Source organism: Molossus molossus, unplaced genomic scaffold, assembly GCF_014108415.1.
Source record: "Molossus molossus isolate mMolMol1 unplaced genomic scaffold, mMolMol1.p scaffold_m16_p_13, whole genome shotgun sequence".
In the NCBI taxonomy this organism is placed as follows: domain Eukaryota; kingdom Metazoa; phylum Chordata; class Mammalia; order Chiroptera; family Molossidae; genus Molossus; species Molossus molossus.
The window spans coordinates 80,908,349-80,926,812 of record NW_023425348.1 but is presented as its reverse complement, the minus strand read 5'-3'; the positions used below and the strand labels follow the sequence as shown (position 1 = coordinate 80,926,812).

Sequence of the window (18,464 nt, the reverse complement as noted above, 5' to 3'; positions counted from 1 at the left end):
CAGCAGGACAGAGTCTCTTGGTCAGAGGGGCTGCTGTATATTTCTTTCACTGGCCCAGCTTGTCCTGTAAGAGAAAATATTCAATTACTATAGGAAGTCATTAAGGAACAGCCACGTTCAAGAAGCTGTTTATGAAAATCCGCCCTCCGGACAGACACTCCGGGCAAGTACCTCGCTAATCTGGGCCCATTAGGGCTAATGAAAAACCCTCAGCACCTGGGCCCCTCGCTGCGGAGGCTGCATGGGTGCCTGCCTTCCGCCCAGATGGCAGCTCTGGGTGCCCGTGCTGGGGCTGCGTGGCAACCACGCCTTCAAACAACTTGCAGTTTCTAGCTTGGCTACATCTACGCTGTCATACTGCATGTGGCTACTGAACTGGGAGGAGACAGTGGGCGTGGGTGGCCCATGCACCCGGACGCTACCTGGGCATCTACAGTGGGTGCCGGCAGGGCCTTATTCATCAAACCCCCTCCCCAGGAACCCTGTCTCCCAGGAGAGAGAAATCTGGGGTTGGAAAGGGTTCCTTAGCTCTGCACAAGGATCTGCCAGAGGGGTCCTTTAGAGTCAGCCCCCCGCAGTGGAGGAAGGCTTGGTGTCGGCAGTCACCCGGGCCCAGGTGGGAAGCCCGTTCCACCACACTTGTGGCAAAGTCCACAGCCAGGTCCTGCTCAACCACTAAGCTAGAGGACAAGCTCCAGGCAAAATCTGAGGCCCGGGGAGCTTGGGCTGCGGTGGGCATCCCCATGGGGAGGACTTCGGGGTCTCAGGTGCCAGCCCAGACGCCTTCTTCCTGTTCACGCCAGTCCATGCTCACTCCGTCCCCGCTGCTTCTGCACCTGCCTTAGCCAGCTCCCTTGAGACCCTTAGGAAGTCACTCTCCTCCCCGAGTTGCTGGGTTCTCCTCTGAAAACTGGGACTCTCAGTTTGGAAGTCAAAGGTGGTTGTAGGAATTCATGCTATGAAACACGTAAAAGGAAGTGATGTAGCATGGAAACACTGGGAAGCCTGTAAGTGCAGTGGCTGTGGCCGCTGTGATCACCAGCATCATCACAGATCGGAAGTAAGCGGATGCTCGACCACGGCCACCAGTTACCAATGGAGGAGAGTGTGGGAGAGAACCACGGATATACGGCCCGCTCAGGATGCACAGAAACTTCTTTCCCCTGAGTGATCCCAAATTCAAATTCATTTGTCAAGTTTTGTGATAACCGAACCTAACAATTAATGGCATCAAGCGTTTACTACACAGCATTTCTCCTACATTCTATTTACTCCTCACCTCGGAGGTGGGAACATTATCCATTTTACAGATGAGGAAAGGGAGGCTCAGAGAATGTAATGAACTGGCCTGACTTATCCACATGGCTAGTGAGACATGATCATGATTCAGGCCCAAGTTTTTGGACTCCAAACCAGAGCTCCTGACAAGACACCCGTCAGTGGACGCGGCACCAGAGAGGACCCCAGAGAGAGCTCGCGCTACGCCTCGGTCCCCACCTCTCCAGCCCAGTGCTGCTCGGCCCTGAATCAGGCAGAGGCAGAGTCCCAGGGAGCCAGCCGGCATCCTCCCTCGCGTCAGCCGGAGGCCTCTGGGGGACGGCCCTTGCCACCCTTGACAGACGGAAGGACCGGAGCGGGCAGAGCGGGAGGTCACGCCTCGCCTCAGGCTCTGCTCCGCAGCCCGCCAGGGCCAGACAGCTTTATCAGCCTTGCTCCTCCCACCGCCCCAGATGGCGCCTCCGTCCCATCTGCACAGAGGGCCCGGGAGGGGTCCTCTGCCCAAGAAGAACAGCTCAGTCCATCAATCACTCCTGCGTTCACTGCCCCCAGCCCCTGGGCATCTCCTGGAGAGAGAGAAGGAGGCCAGTGGGCATGAGCCTTGGAGAAGCCCCATCGGAGGAAGCAAAGGTAGGTCCCGGCCGCCATAGTGTGAGGAATGTCCTGTGCGCGCCCCGGCCAAGGGAGGGCGCTGTGGTGCGGAGTGGCCTCACCTCCAAAACCCTGGGTCCAATCAGCAGGGGCTCTGCCATGACCAGCTGTGAGACCTGGACCCCCCTCCTCAGCTCCTGGGCCTGCCAGGGCTACTGGAGAAGAGGGGGAGCCGATGCAGGCGAAAGCGGCGCCTCCTTCCAGTGGGTGCCAGGCCCCTACCAGTGCCAGCCCTGGGCTTGACCCAAGGCACGGAGACCAGGACTCGTCAAGTCTGGTGAGAAGCAATCGCCGGGTACCTGGAGAGAAGGGTGAACAGCCCATCGACCCAGTGCTCTGGGTGTGCCCAGCAGGGGCGATGAACAAGCCCGGCCCAGCAGGGGAGCCTAGCGCTGGGAGGCCCGTGTGGGGAGGGCAGGGCAGGACCAACATTCACTGGGCCCCGGTGATAATGCACTGTGCCACGGCAGTCACCTGTAACTGTCTTCCTCGATCCTCCAGAAGGCTCTGCGAAATAGCTATGATCATCGTTCCCTTCCACAGACGAGGAAACTAAATCTCCAACAGGCTCGGAAGGTCTCCGAGCAGGAATGACAGCCAGGTTTGCCTGACCGAAGACCCATGTTTTTCTTCATCAGGGTGGGAGGAGGCTGCTCAGAATCACAGTGGTTCCTGCCAGCAGGTTCAAAGCTGAGGGGGAGGACTCATTCGCTCTCTGGCTGTGCCCGCTGGGCCTCATCCCTGAGACAGACGGTCTGATAAACAAGCAATTGGCCCTAAATCCTGGAGTAGGTCTGGCAATGGCAGGAACACAGGGACATGGACACAGCTGAGTGGGGGATACAATTTAATTAGGCTCCTGGGGGCGGCGCCTTGAGGGTTAACGGTAACAGGCAATCTGCCTTGGATGCAACGGGATCCTAAATGACAGCCTCCCCCACCCCCAGACTCACTGAATCATGAATGTCCAGGGGGCAGAGGGCATCCACAGCAGCTGGGAAGGACGCGTCTCTGGTCTGTGAGCTGAGCCAGTACTTGGGCGCTCAGTCCCGGCCCCCAGCCCTTTCCTGTCTCACCCAGAACTCCCATGGGCTGTTCCGCTCAGAGAATCTTCAAAGAACAAAGCTCCTCAGCGAAGGGTAACTCCGATGCCCCCTTTTTCGCCCTGGGGATGCTGAGGCCCAGAGAGTGGCAGGGTCTTGCCCACAGCCACACAGCAGGGCGGGAACCAGGAGCTCCGAATTCTGAGCTGCTGCTTCTCCCCACCACCCCAGACAGCCACCGAAGACTTGCTGTATCTCGACTTCCAGAGGCCCTGGTCATGTACCACTCACCGCATCTGCCCAGTCACGCCAGGCGATGGGCACTCCTGCTTACAAGCGAGGAGCCCGAGGCCAGAGATGTGAAATCCCTGGCCCAGAGTAGCACAGTCGGTTGGAGGAATTGCTGGGACAAAGCAGGGTTCCTCTTCCTTCTGCCGGGACTGTCCTTCAGAGGTGTGGCCTCAGGGACCTGAGCCTGCTCATCTCCAGAGTGACCACAGTCCAGCGCCCCCATCCCCTACAGGGACTGGGGCTGGACTCAGGCCACAGAAAGCGCTCATAGCAGACCCAGGCACTGAGTCTGTACTGAGACAGACTCCTGCTTTGCACCGAGACAGCCCGATTGCAAAGGCCTCTGGGAAGGCAGTCTGCATCCTCAAGACTTTTACTTGCCCCGGTCCGGGCGCTGAAGGCAAGGCAACCCGGGCAACTTGAACTTGGGCAAGAACAGTAGAGGTCACTCTGTGTCAGAAACAGGCTTTGCCTCAGAACATGGGTCCCAGTACGGTGTGGTGCCTGACAGCAAGGGTAGCTGAAGCCGGACAGGGGACTGAGTTCCAGGGCTGGGAGGGACAAAGGAGGGTGGAGGGAGGATACCCTCCCGACCCCTGCGGCCGATCCTGCCCTGGCCTTCACCCCTGCTGAGCCTCCAGGAACGTCTCCCTGACCGCCAACCTGGCCATCTGGGGAAGTAGGTGCGAGAGGACGCAAGCAGACGTGCCAGGTAAACAACGGGCTCCGGAGCCCAGGGAGGACGGGTGCCCTTGGCACACCTGGGAAATCCTCTGCACTGTGGCGGGGACCCTAGGGGTTCTGGGAGATTGCCTGGGCATCGGGGGGACGGCAACTCAGCCTCCCAGGATAGGAGAGGACAGGGATGTGTCCTCTGAATGTATCACTGATGTCACTCACACCTTCCCCACCAGATATAAGCCTTCGGGGGCTGGGCTGTGCCTCCCACTTCCTCTGGGTCCCCTCAGGGCACAAAGGGGCACTGGATGGTATATTCTCAATATAATAACTGCTCCTGCTTCCCGTGTGCCAGGAACCATGCTGAGCACAAAGGGCGAACTGGCCTCGAGTTACTGAGGCTCAGAGACGGTGAGTGAGCTTCCCAGGCTGGCCCGGTGGGTCAGGGGCAGAACTGGGGTCAGGCCCCAGAAGGCACACTGCTGCTAAGTGCTGGAAACCTGCTGGCTGGCGGGCTATTGCACAACATGCCCACAAGGCAAAAGCAGGTAGTGAAGAGAAGGAACTGGCAAACATGAGTCCTGGGTTCAAGTCCAGCTTCTGAAAACTCGGGCGAAGCCAGCTCTGTCTCTAACCCTCGGGCCCCATGGCTATTTTCCCTGGACAACTGCGTCTCTGTGCCTCAGCATGGAGCAGGAACCCCACCCGCCCTCCCGGGGGTCCCATCTCGTCACCCCTCCGGGCCTGGAACTGCCAGAGACACTTTAAAAAACGTGGTAATCCACCCCAAAATGGGTGATTGCTAGGGCAACTGGCTGCTACACAGCCGGGACTTCAATATTTAATGGCTTCACGGGTATTAAGGGGCCTGGGAAGCAGGTGAGAAAGGGCACAGGTCTGAGCCGGGGTGAGGGGCTGGGGTGGGTGGGGGCCGGCAAATCCTGCCGTTTCTCTTTTGCAGGCAGAACAGAAAGCATTTTCCGCAGTGCCCATGTGCGCACGTCTCACACCGTCTCCCGGAACCTCCCTGGAACCCCACAAGGCAGGCTAATCATTTCCCACTTACAGCTGCGGTCACTGGGCTCCGTGCGATGAAGGGACTCGCCCAAGGCCACACAGCCACTGACAGGCACGCATGAGCCCCAGGTGTGTGGGTCCAGAGCCAGTGCCCTTCCTGCTCCATCGGTCAGGAGTCGGGGCCAGAAACGCTGCTCACAGCTCACAGCAATGCCGGCGTGTGCGAGTTCCTTCCCACCGGCCAGGCGCGGTGCTGAGGGCTCAGCCACTGGGCCCCCACGACGCAGGCTCTGCTACCCCCAGGCCACAGATGTGGAGACTGAGGTCCAGGCCTCAGCGTCCACTCCAGAGCTGGTGTCCCCGTCCAGTTCTTCTCGGCCCAGATTTAGAAAGGTGTCGACAACAGTGACACGTCAGTCAACAATCACATTTAAGACCCCCTTTCAGCCTGGGGCTCTGTCCACGTCCCCCAAGATGGATGGGACAGCAAGAGGACATTCTCCCAGCAACTTAGCAACAAAAACGACTCAACTCAACGTCTGGCTCCAGTGACTTGCTCTACACACAAGACACATACACACAAACCCACACCGACAATACAGACATAACCATGCAGACACACAGACAAAGACAGACAGACGGTAAATAGACCCATGCACACAGACAATGGGCAGATACGTACACAGGCATAAATGGATATAGACACGCAGACAGACAGATACAGCCACGCACACAGGTACAACCTCATTCTGACGTCTCCTCCTTAGGTAGGGAAGTTCCTCCCGGCGTCTAACCAAACTCCCTCCTACTTTACATAACTTACAACACAACTCTCCACCCATACTCTGCTTCACAGCTCCCAAAGCCCTTCCAGTTTTATGCCCTCGCTCGACCCTCACAGCCATCCAGCAAGGCAGAGTGATTGTATTTGTGGGGATTGGGACCCAGAGAAGTTGAGGAGCTTGCCTGAGATGACACACCCACGTCTGAGGTGGGCTCCGACCAGCTGTTGTGCCTTGTTTCTGCTGCAGATTTCAGGGCTCCTTCCAGGACCCGGTTGCTGTCAATGTCCCGTCAATTTCACTCTGTCTGCTCCTCTCTGCAATGAACTTCTTGGCTCTCAGCCGCTGTTCAGTGAGGGGCTCCACTGGTCCTGGCTCCCTTCCCTCCCGCCTGCTAATGCTTGCATGCAGCCCTGAGGGGTGGCCTCCCAGAGCTGGGGACCCCGGGCTGTCCCGCGGCTTCCCCATCAGAGACAGTAGCTTCCAGTGCGGAGGGCAGACCGGCAGGGCCTCCCCTGAACCCTCGGGGCCCAGGAACTGTCACTGGAGCAGAAATCCAGCGCCCCTCCACCTGCAGCCTCATGTCCTGGTTACAGTTGCTTGGCAATAAATATGAGCGACACCGGGTCTTCCCGGGGCCACTGCAATGATTCCAGCCACCTGGTCCGAATTAGGAGGAATGGCTACAGGTATTCAAAGCTCAAGTCATGAAGGGCCAACAACCGCAACACAGACACCGTGACAGGGTGCTCTCGTGGTTCGAGAAAGGCCTGGGAGAAAATGAATCAAAGGGAGAAGCTGGGGCCAGGGCTTGAACAGACAGTCAGGTAGGAGCCAGAGAGCCCTGTTTTCTTGCCTCCCCATAAAACATCACCCCGCTGCTCCTGGGAGCCCTACAGAGAGATGCAGGATGGGAGTGGGGGCAGGGAAAAGGCCGGGCTTGGATGGAGACAGGTCCGGGGCTCAGACAAAGGAAGGGGGAGCTACTCCCTCCCTCCACAGAAGCCGCCCCCCGATGGCACCAGATGGCATCCTTCCAGCCAGGAAGGGTGCTGGCAGTCCTGCCGAAAGCCTCTGGGATGAGCAAGTACTGGTCTCACCAAGCCCGAGAAGATTTCTACTTTCTTTTGACAAAATGATAATAAATGATAATATGAAGAAATAAAACTTCTCCAGGTCTTGGTGTCTCCATCTGCAGAATGGGACCTTGCTCTTCCGTTGGGCTGGTGGTGGGCAGGAGGGGGGGCGCCAGGGAAGGGACAGGAACTGGAAGGGGACATGTGACGATGTGCCCAGCGCTCATCTGCAGCAGGGTTGGGAACCTTCTTCTCCCATAAAGGGCCAGACAGTGTATATTTTAGGCTCTGTAGCTATACTATTTCTGTCCCAACGACTCCACCCTGCTTTGTGCGAGAAGGCAGCCACCGACCACACAGAAATGAATGGACATGGCTATGGGCCAATACAACTTCATTTACAAAAAAGATTGGAAGGGTTTAGCCCACAGATGGTAGTTTGTGGATCCCTGGCCCTAAGGAATATTGAGGGACTCGCCTTGGTACAGTACAGGCTTGGAAGTGGATGTGTTTCCCCTAGCTGGGAGGGGCCAAATAATGAGAGAGGCTATAGAACTGGGTGTGCGGACAGCTGGGTTCCAGCCCTCTATTCAGGTTGTGCAGCTTCTGCCAAGTCCCAGCACCCCTCTGAGCCTTCCAGCTCCACTGTGAACACAGGGATAAAGACGGAACAGGGATGTCACAAGGGTCAAAGGAGGCAAGCATGGATGATGGGCAGTGCCCTCAGCAATCAGAAAATACTGGCGGGGGGGAAGCTAACTCAAACCGTAGGACGCAGGGAGAGCTGGCGAGGCCTGGCTAGGAGCTCCAAGTGGGGCATGTGAGGGTCTGGACAGCACAGGGGCAGCCGTCCGATGGGAAGGGCCGAATGGACCAGGGGCGCGAGAGCTGGTCCTCCTCTGGGCCAGGGCCTGACCCCGCTGCCATGTCAGAAGCCAGGGAGGAGCCCTGTGGACGGCATCCTTTGCCAAGAACTCGGGAGCAGGGCTGTGCTGCACACGGATTGCCGGAGGACCAGGGAAGGCGGACCTTTGGCCATGGCCACTGCCGAGCCTTAGTCGCCTCCCTGAGCTCTCACTGATGACCGATGACTGGTGCAGAGCATATTGCCAGCCAAGGATGTGCCCTGTGATTAGCCAGTTGCGCCTGGGAAGGCCTCTCCTCTGTGTTGCTGAGGCCCACACACTTACAAAGGGCAGGGAGGCTGGTGGACGGTGTGGCGGGACCCAGAGGGGAGGACAATGGTGATGATAAGAGTTTGTATTTACAGTGCTTATGGTGTGCCAGTCACAGTCCTAAACACTGTGTCTGTTAACTCACTTCATTTTCACAACGATCTATGAAGTGGGTACAATTAATTATTTTACAGACAAGGAAAACCGAGCACGGAAAAGTGAAGTAACTTGCCCAGGGTCACACAGCTATTAGGCTGGCCTTTGAACCTAGCAAGTTAGTTCTAGCATCTGGGCTCAGAGGGTGTCAAAGATGTCCCAGAGCTGGTAGGTCAAACCGTGGCTCTCTCCAGAATTAGGAAAATTACTCGGCAAGAGTGGGAACTGGGGCGCTCAGGGTCTAGTCCTCGCTCTGCCTCTAACCAGTCGTGGGAAGTCAAGCAGGTTCCTCGCCCTCCCTGGGCTTCTCTGGGGAGGCAGCAAGCAGAGTGACCAAAGGCGTAAGAGTAACCGGGTGGAATCGGCTTCCCCGCTCGCTACCTGTGTGTCTTTGGCCTTGAGCCTCAGCGTACCCTGTGATCTCACAGGTCGTGTGAACGTCCGAGACCACAGTGCCTGAGACATGGAAAAGCTCTCCAACGGTGCGAGCTGTGATCCTCGTTCATTTGGAAGCCAGTGAACCTTCTGCTCGTCCACCCTAGGCCCCGAGCCACGGTTTGGTGGTTCCAGTGCCAATGTTGAGCAAACACCTGGGGTCACTGGTTCCATTCACGGGTGGAAAGAATTCAGGTATTGTCCTTTCAGAAATGGGCATGGTTGTGTGAATATTTGATGGGCAGACCTCATCATTCAAGAATATAAATACAGCCCAATCTATAGCAACCAGAGCTAAGAAATGAGGAAAAGGGGTTGGGGTTTAAGAAGACCCTGCTGAAACTCTGGGAACTCTGGGAGCAGAGGGAAGGGGGCCCTAATGAACACCGGATCTCAGGGCGAGTGGGCTGTCAGCTCAGCAGTGAAGGCGCGTCTCCCCACACTCACGCTGCCCTGCAGACCACAGACAGCAATGGCACTGGTCCCCCGTGTGTCCCCTGTCCGCCAGGTCGGGGTGCTGAGAAGGGGCTATGGAAGGGGGTTTCAGGCCAGGTGCAAGCCAGGCCAACTGGAACCTTTCCTCATTTCCAGAGGCTGTAAAGATGGAAGGTCCTGCCCTTGGGTCTGGGGATCTGGGTTCAAGTTTATGATACAGGGTCAAGCAGCTAGCTCTGGGGTTGGGGGTCCTCTCTGTCGGCCTTGGGTCCTGTGTGCCAGGCGGTCCCTCTGCCTCTCCATTTCAGGTCTCGTCTCTCTGCCTCCAACTGCTCTCTCTCCCCTCTCTGAATGCCCACGTGTCCGTACACACACACACACAAACACACACACTCTCTCTCTGACCATTTTCTGGAAGGCGGGAGGCTGCCTGCTTACGTCAGCTGGGACACTTCCTTAAAGCACACTTCATTCAGAGGCCTGGACATAATCCGTGTCCCGGGACTGTGACCCCCAGCAGGCAGCGGCCACATTTAATTTAGAGGCTCTGCATGTGTGAGCCGCTGAGCAAGGCCGGCTTGCCCAAAGCAACTTCAGGACTGTCGGGGCCCTGCTGAGAACAGGGGTCCTGGGGAGCCTCCTTGCTGGGAAAAGGAAGAGCCTGACAGGTGTTTCATTTCCCCCTGGCTGCCCCATAATTAATTAAGCAAGAGAAAGACTCAGCAAGTTCATGGGGCAAGGTCAGGATTTCCAGGAACCCGGGGTGGGGAGGGGTGGGGGTACGGGGCAGGCTTTCGAACATGGCTCTCCTGGGCTACCTCAGACTCCATTCCTAGGTGTGACCGTGAGCAAGCACCTCTGAGCCACCGGGGCCCAGACCACTTGTGCAGATCTGGGTCACGTTCAGACAGACCTAGCAGTAGGGGAAGATGATTCTGGATTCTGCCTGAGGCCACAGTTCCATGGACTGCCTCCTCCTGGGTGTGACTGAACAGCAAGTATGGTTGGAGGAGAGATTCTATGGGGAATGAGTTCTAAAATGGCATGAAATCGAACTTTCCAAGGTAAGTGTTCCAGTAAGAGAGAAACCTGAAAGAGAACCTGGCGCTCACGACCTAAGTGACCACCTAAGGACCGAAGGTACCGGAGGGGACCAGCCCCCTCCTGCGGTGCGCCCTGGGTCAGGCAACGCTCGCTGGTCAGTAGGGCTGAAGGGAAGCCGGTGCGCACGGGCTCAGTGAACAGCCGCTGGCTCGCTGGGCTCCGGGTGGCGGGGACATGCATTTTCACACGTATCTCACTGAAACCTTCCTACAACCTTGAGACATTAATACCCTTGCTTCACAGACGAGGGGACGAGGGGACGAGGGGACGAGGAGACAGGAGACGAGGGGACGAGGGGACAAGGAGACAGGAGACAGGGGACGAGGGGACGAGGGGACGAGGAGACAGGAGACGAGGGGACGAGGGGACGAGGAGACAGGAGACGAGGGGACGAGGGGACGAGGACTGCGTCCCTGTGGACTTGGGAGCGGAGGAGACAGGATTCGAGCTGATCTGTGTGAATTCTAAAGCCCCAGGCTTTCTCCTGGCTCTCTGCCACTTTTCAGTTACCTCACATCAGTTTAAGGTCATGTTTCCCTCTGAAACATGGATTTAAGGCTCCTTTGCTCAGCTTCATCAGTGATGCTCAAAGAAATCCTTTCTTCCCAGAATGCCTTGTTCTTATCACCAGGTTACAGCTGCCCAGCTGCGCCCGGAGAGCGTTGGGCCGACTGGCCCTCGGGGCAGCGGCAGCGGCTCAGGGGGGCTGGGGTGGGAGCCAGGGCCTGGGAAGGAGCTGCGGAGCAGCTCACCGGGAGAGAAGCAACCACAAACACCGGGTGCGCTTCTGCAAAGCTGCGCACACCAGACTCGTTCTCACCGACTCCCACAATTTATGTGCTAGACGCTATCATTACCTCGTTTTTCCACTGTAAAAACTGAGGCTCAGAGAAGTTACGCCACTTGCCCGAGGTCACTCAGCTAGATAGTGGCAGGGCTGGGATTTGAACCCAGGCAGTCTGGGCTCCTCACAATTGCCCCTCTCCCATCTGTGACAGCAGGGGCCCCAGGCCTGCAGGCTAGTCCCTTTCTGGGCAACCCTCTAAGGTCACCAGGTGAAGACAGGGGCCCGCAGTCTGCTGCCCCCACCTAGCAGAGTGTTGTCCCGGGGGCGGGCTCTCATGGAGGAATCCATTGCTTTCTCATCTTGAAGCACGTCAAGGCTTAAGGGGCCCGAGTCCTTGAGTCTGTCCCCTTCCTCATATAGATGACAGCCCCAGGACCTGCCCCAGTCACACCGCATGCTCTTAGGTTGTCAGCATCGTGGGCTTGATCTTAAGATTCTGCTTCCCTCTCCCTGCAGCTCACTTCTCAGGAGCTCGGTGGCCAGGTCTTTGGTGCAGGGGTGACACCCAGGCTGGGCCCCTGCAGCCACGAGGCCTCAAGAAGTGAGTATTTCCCATGTTTGAGGGACATTCTAGGTGCTTCATTTGTGCTCTCATTTAATCTTCACAACACCACGAGTAATATCCGCATTTACAGATGAGCGCTGGGGTCTCGGGCAGCGCTCCCCTTCCCCAGGCTTATCTAGCTCAGAAGAAGCGGTGGTTCTTGGCACTTGGGCCGCCAGCGGGGAGTGAGGGTCTCTGTGGACCAGCACGGGACAGCTTCCAGCCCTGCTGACCCGCTGTCCTCCTTCCTGGCGTTCACGCCTACACCTTGGAGCTCGCTTGGAAGAAGGGGACGAGGCTTGCGAAGGAAGCCGCACGGCGTGGGCCGCCCTGGGCTCTTCTGGCGCTGGCACCGTCAGGGGTGCCTTGGCGTCAGCCTTCTGAGTGCACGGCCTGTCTGCACAGCCCTCCGACGCCCGGATCGGATGGTGGGCCAGTGATATGGAGGCTCCAGAATGGTGGGCAGAGGGCTGGAGCCTGAGGCTGCCACTTGCCCTGAGTTGGCAGAGGACAACGGGACACCCCTGTCCTTCATCCCCTGCCATTCTGGCCTCCAGGCAACTCTCCTTGAGGGACCACAAACATCAGCTCTGGTTCAAGTCCTCTACCCCCTTTTCACTTACTCCCGCCACACCCTCACAACAGCTTGCAATGTCCCCCACCCCAGCCGGCTGAGCTCATCTCTGACCCTCCTCTCTCACCCTGCTCTAGCCGGCTCGGGCTACACCGGTGTCTTCCACGTGGCCTCTGCACCTGCTCGTCCAGCTGCCTTCAGAGATTCCACATGGCGTGTTCCCTCATTTCAGTCAGGTCTCTGATCAAATCCTCAGGGAGACCTTCTCCAACCATCCCACCTGCACCCCTCACAGCCTAACACAGTCCCTCCCTCTCCCCAGTTACTGTCTATCCCCTTGCTGTTGACGCGTCTCCAACAACGTTTTCTTCCTGTTGTTTATCTTCTCTCCCCTTCCCTTGAAGGCAGGGGAGCAACAACTTTGTCCGGTTCATTGATGAATCCCAGCACCCGATACAGTATCTGCCACAGAGTGAGTGCTCAATGGGTGTCTGGGGAAGGAAGCAACGAAGGGAGGGGGGCCCTGTGTGCCAGCCCAGTTGCATACCTGTGAAGCTGGACCTGGGGAGGTGTTACCACCATTACCATTGTGCCATTCAGGGATCAGAGGATCAGAGAGGTGTAGTGGCTTGTCCAACATCACACAGCACTATGCAGTGACTTAGACCCTCACAAGCTCTCTCTCCTCAGTTCCTGCAGTGGCTACGGAAGGAATCCTATTACCCCCTGCACATCTGGGGGTCCAGCCCAGAAAAGAAAGTGGGAGAACAAACTTGCCTGTGAATCTCCTGCATGTCTGTATCTATTTTCTTTTTGTATTTTACTTTAAAATATGTCCACAGTTGTTTTAATATAAAAATAAGGTATTATCTTCCAAATCTTTAAGAACTGATGATCTATTAGGACATACCCTGAGACTCTGTGTACCTGGTTCAGGGGCGAGCCCTCAGGCCCTGTGGGTACCCACGATTCAGTTGAGAAAGCACCATCCTAGACAAAAAATCCTAGCACAGGCCAAACCGCCGATACTGCACATTAAATGCACCTTCACTCCCTCCCTTCTGCTTGCTCTGAAGGAAACCTCCTCCAGGGTGGCCACGGACCCAGATGGCAGGGAGCCTTCCACAGGCGTGGTGGAGCCGCCGGGGCTCATTATCCCACCAGAGAGAGGGGAGCGGACTTGGCTCGTTCCCCCCGGGGGACTGCGCCCCAGCCTGTAGCGGGAAGAGGAGGGCGGTACTACCCTGCTCACCCAGCCAGGTTCACTCACCGCGCTAATTGGAACACGTGATGGTTTGTTAAGACAGTCTAATATGGGAGGCGGGTGCACGGGGTCTCTGGGGTGGGGCGTGGCAGTCGAAGGAGGGCCGCTGACAATATTGCCAAAGGGAACTGGGAATGTGGCTGAAATGCTGTTTGGTTTTGGTGTTTGCTTTGCAAAATGATGTCTTAATCCAGGATCCAAAGACTTGAAATCAGTTGTGCTGCTGAATGTGTGTGTACATGTGTGTTTGTGGCTGTGTGCACACAGGGACTAGCGTGGTCAGTGGGCATGTGCACGGTGCGGGGGTAGAGGCCCATGGTGGGGGAGGGGGGACGAGAACATGGCTCTATCACATCTAAAGGCAGAACACAGTGGTCTAATTTGGAGAACACAAACAAAGGCATCTATTTTCCCATGACTAACTCACCCAGCCCCTATTAACACTAATTAGGAAGACTGGGAATTCCCCATAACTTTATAATTACTGTTAACAGACTTCACAGGGGCCGTGCAGGAAATGGAACACCCCCACCCTGTTCCCACAGCCAAGGTGACGAGGGCTCAGGTGGTCACCACGGCCTTCACACTCCTCCAGCCCTCCAAGCACTGGCCTCGCCCCAGGGACCCCAGATGCCCAGGATGACAGTCTAAGGAGCTGGGCGGAGGGGGCTGGGCTCCATCATGGCTGCGCTCACTGCCTCATTAAGGTGAGAAGGCTTGGTGAGGCCTCTGGGAACACTTGCCGGTGCTGGGGGCTGGGAGAAGTGAGGCAGGAGCCAAAGGAGGATGTGGGCCCACCTCACAAAGAGACCCCCAGCTGGGCCGTGGGCCTGGAGGTCGAGTGGAAGTCCCCTCTGTGCTGCCGGTGACCCACCGCCGACGGCTCAGGCCACGGGAGCGGGCCGCCCACCCTCCCCCTTAGGCCTGTCCATTAAGATGAACCGTATTTTAAAGGTGGCGCCGAAGAGCTGCCGAGATCACAGCAGTGACTTCACAGTGTCATTAGGCCTCTTCCCAGCCCGCTGCACCCTGCAGCCAGACGTCTTAAGAAACCACAGTTAAGCCATTACAGGGACCCCTCGGCTGCTTGGCGGCAGGACGGCCACTTCTGCCAGATGACAGGCGCAGGGGCTTCCCAGAAGCCCATTCACCCATCCAGACCCCCTCCCTCAGCCCTGGCAGCCCTACCCCTTCCCCCAGGGCCTGCGGTTCATCTGCCCCCACCCCTGGAAATGCTGTCCGTCTGTCTGGGGCTTGGGGCCTGACTCTGCTCCCAGGAAACAGTTCTTTGTTCTCTCCTGTCTGCCCAGAGCCTGAGATTAGGGAGTTTGAAGGCCTCGTTCCTAATCAGATTAAAAGGGCTAATCTGGTTCCAAATATTAACCAACTGACTATGGGTGATTTTCTTTTATTCTTTATAGTCAGGTGACTTTTATTTTTTTTCCTTACAAAGAACATGTATTATTGATGTAATTGAAACAAGTTACGTGAAAGGACCATTTAAGTTCCAGTCTGAATCTGCCAGGTCTGGGCCTGCAGAATCTTCTCTCCCTTCGTCTGCCTGAGAATTTCCACCCTCACAGCCCCGCGTGATGTCCCCTCGGCCGCAAGCCTTCCCTGATTTCTCCAGCCGGCAGTGGTCCCTGCTCTTTAGTCCCAATGTCCTCATTTTGGAGATGAGAAGACAACACCCAGACAGAGGAAGGGCCTCCCCAGGCCCCACAGCAAGGTCGCCCGTGAGGAAGTCCACTCTTGAACCCAGAAGGGCTCCTGCACAGCATGGCGGGGGGCAGGGGTTTGCCGCATACCCCATTTGACTCTCAACCTCCCCCTTCCCTGGAGCCAGAGCCTGCCCTGGTGGGGACAGCTTTGACCTCCGTCTTTGTTTTCCCAGGGTCGAGCCAGGGTACTCTCCTTCCAGCCTGCGGGGGCACAAGCCCCTGTGGCATGGAGTAGGGCGCAGAGAATGGCCTGGTGGGGACAGCTTTGACCTCCGTCTTTGTTTCCCAGGGTCGAGCCAGGGTACTCTCCTTCCAGCCTCCGGGGGCACAAGCCCCTGTGGCATGGAGTAGGGTGCAGAGAATGGCCTGGTTGTTTCCCACAAAGGGAAGTGGGGACAGAGGCACTGGGGCCTCTCCTCCCTCCCTGGAGCTCAAGGCTGTGTCTGAATGGCCGTCCCTGTGAGGGCCAGGCAGGGCCTCCGGCCCACCCGGCTCTGCCCTGGCCCCGCCCTGGCTGTCAGCCAGGCTCACACAGGGCCGCATGGCCCTGCGTCTGCATCTCAGCTCTGCCCCCGAATAGCTGTTGTCTCACATATCTGGGCCTGTCTTTCATAACACAACTACCATTTGTTAGCACCCTGGCAGCCAGGGCACTGGCCGGTGGTTCTGTGCGCCACAGCCATCTCCATGACACGCTGAGGCAGCCACCCCACTCCCATGCTCAGGTGACAAGTCAAGGCTACAGAAAATGAAACCACGTCCCCAAGGTCAAGAGCTAGAAGAGACTGAGCTGGGACTTGAGTCTGGATCTATCTGGGGTCGTAAGCCCGACTCCCAAGATAGCTGTACAGATTCCATGAGCTCCTGCCCGGACCAAGTGCTCCACGGATAACAACATACTGAACGGCACGATGCGCTCCCTGCCTGGACCAAGTGCTCCACGGATAACAACACGCTGAACGGCACGATGCGCTCCCTGCCTGGACCAAGTGCTCCACGGATAACAACATACTGAACGGCACGATGCGCTCCCTGCCCGGACCAAGTGCTCCACGGATAACAACACGCTGAACGGCACGATGTGCTCCCTGCCCAGACCAAGTGCTCCACGGATAACAACACGCTGAACGGCACGATGCGCTCCCTGCCTGGACCAAGTGCTCCACGGATAACAACACTGAACGGCACGGCTTCTCATTTTCATTCCCTAATGAGAACAAGCACTGAGGCGAACTGAGCTGTGGACCCGGCTCGGCTGAGGGTCGGAGGGGAGGCTGGAGGCCAGGCAGGCGTTGGCAGGAAGCCCAGGGCCCAGACCTGCTCCCAGCCAAAGAGTATTGTTCGAGAGGAAATATTTTACCCTCCTGCTTAATCCAGACCACGATGATCTTCCCACCGGAGAGCCCACAGCCAGGGAAAGTTAAGCCCTAACTGCAGGCCTGGCTCTGTGTGGGGACGTCAGCTCTCTGGAAAAGCCCGATAAGTGGTCTGGTATTTGGCAGTAGCATCAGAGGCTGGCTCTGGGCTGGGCTGGAAGCCGCAGAGGGAAGGAAGGCGGGGCACAGGGGCTAGTCCCAGGCACCCCAATTCTGCCTGGGGCCTGCGACCCCTGCCCCGGGGCAAACCTAGTTACTGTGGGAGGTGGCGAAATGAATCCTGCCCCCCTGTGTCATGCTGAGCCCACTTGGCTAAAATGGGTCACTGGCTGCCGGAACTTTCCCAGCTACCAGGCCTGTTTCCCTCTGTCTCTTCCTCTGAAGTTGGGCGGAATGGTTCTTGTTCAGACCAGAGGCCCCCACACTCTTCCAGTCTCTCTACAAAAAGGCCACCAGCAGGGAGGGGTCCAGGCCAGCAGGCTCCATGCTGTTGAGGGGTGGGGATCCTCAAATGGTCCAAGGGGCCAGCCTGGGCCGAACCCAGCCCCTGCCTCCCCTCCCCTCATGTGCTCCCTACCCAGCTGCCACCTGGGAGGTGCTGGGCAGGCCAGACAGAGACGGACCCCACCCAGGTGCCAAGCATCCAACCAATGCTCTGGCTAGTCCCATCTCACCGTTTTCCTTTCTCCCTGAAAATTTCTAGAAGGATACTTGTGAAGAGAAGTGATTAGTGTCCAGACTTTCTAATCAAGACAGACATGGGTATGAATCCTTTCTTGTCCTGTGACCTGGGACAACTCAGCTGCCTTCTCTGTGGCTCAGTTTACTTATCTGTAAAATGGGCCCACCTAGTATTCTCTCTGACTGGGACCATCAATGTAAAACTCTTCGCACAGTGTCTGACCGGGCAGCCCCACGGCGGTTCTGCCCAGGGCAGGAAGGGCGAGAGGGGCACAAAGATCGTTGACCCTGATGGGGCCAGACAGGCTCCTCTCTTGAGGACCACCCTCTTCCCCGTGCCAAGGGTGCCAGGCTGCCATCTCGGTGAGGGGCTGGGAGTTGGGGGAGGAACTAACATTTGTTCACAAACGATGTGTGTCCCCCACTGTGTTAGGCCCATCCCCTTTTTACAGATGAGGAAACTGAGGGTCCGTGGCATGGAGTTTGCCCAGGAACACACAACTCCCATGTAGAGTGGGGATGTGTTCTTACGCTTTCATACGGGGCTCTCCCCCAGCCCACTGAGCACCCCAAAACCCCTGAGAGAGGTGGTAGTGCCATCCCTATTCCGTAGGTGTAGGACCCGAGGTCCAAACAAGTCACCCTGCTGGCCTGCAGCAGCGGGGCCGGCATGAACCCTGCTGTGCACAGGGAAGGCCCAGCTCACATGAGCCCGTGGAGGGGCCGGGGCTGTGGGGGAGGCGACCAGCCCCCCCGTGGACACAGCAACCCCAGCCCTGTGCGAGGCACCTGCTCGGAGGGCTCAGGAACGGTGCTGTGCATCCAGGCAACAGGCGCAGCCTCGGTCCTCTGTAAGTCACAGGCCTGCAGGTCAGGACAGCACTCCTGCAGACCTCCCTGGAGTGGCTCGTTCTCTGCTTTCCAGAAGGAAATAAACCCTAAGGAGCCCCACTCCTTGGCTGCCCAGGCCCTGCGGGAGGGGCTCCAGCCACATCTCCCTGGACTCGCCTACTGCGAAGCCTTATGAATGCGGTCCTCTTCCACGCTGGCTCCTCTCCGAGACCAAGGGTTTCCTACCGTGAATGTACATATTCTTCCTGCAGCCTTGCAGAATAGGGCGACGGGACTCAGGCTGCCGCGCAGTCCCAGGGTTGTCACAGGATGCTGAGGTCCAAAAGTCTGGACCCCTGTGGACTCCTGGGGGTGTCTAGACCCCGGGCTGTCACCATGCACCCACACAGGTATCTTGAGCCACCATACAATTCCCTGAAGCAACACAAAGCCCCCGCTGCCATGGGTGTGAGGCCGCCCGGTCTCTAAGCAGTGCAGAGCCCTG

General features: G+C 57.6%; 1 long non-coding RNA gene across 1 annotated transcript in view; it reads right to left on the bottom strand.

Moving 5' to 3' along the window:
* Positions 1–13: 13 nt before the first annotated feature.
* LOC118628440 overlaps positions 14–18,464 on the bottom strand; it is a 147,497-nt gene continuing 129,046 nt past the window's right edge. Inside the window, exon 3 of the long non-coding RNA XR_004959300.1 lies at positions 14–64. This is a non-coding gene — a long non-coding RNA (uncharacterized LOC118628440). The remainder of the gene's footprint in view (positions 65–18,464) is intronic.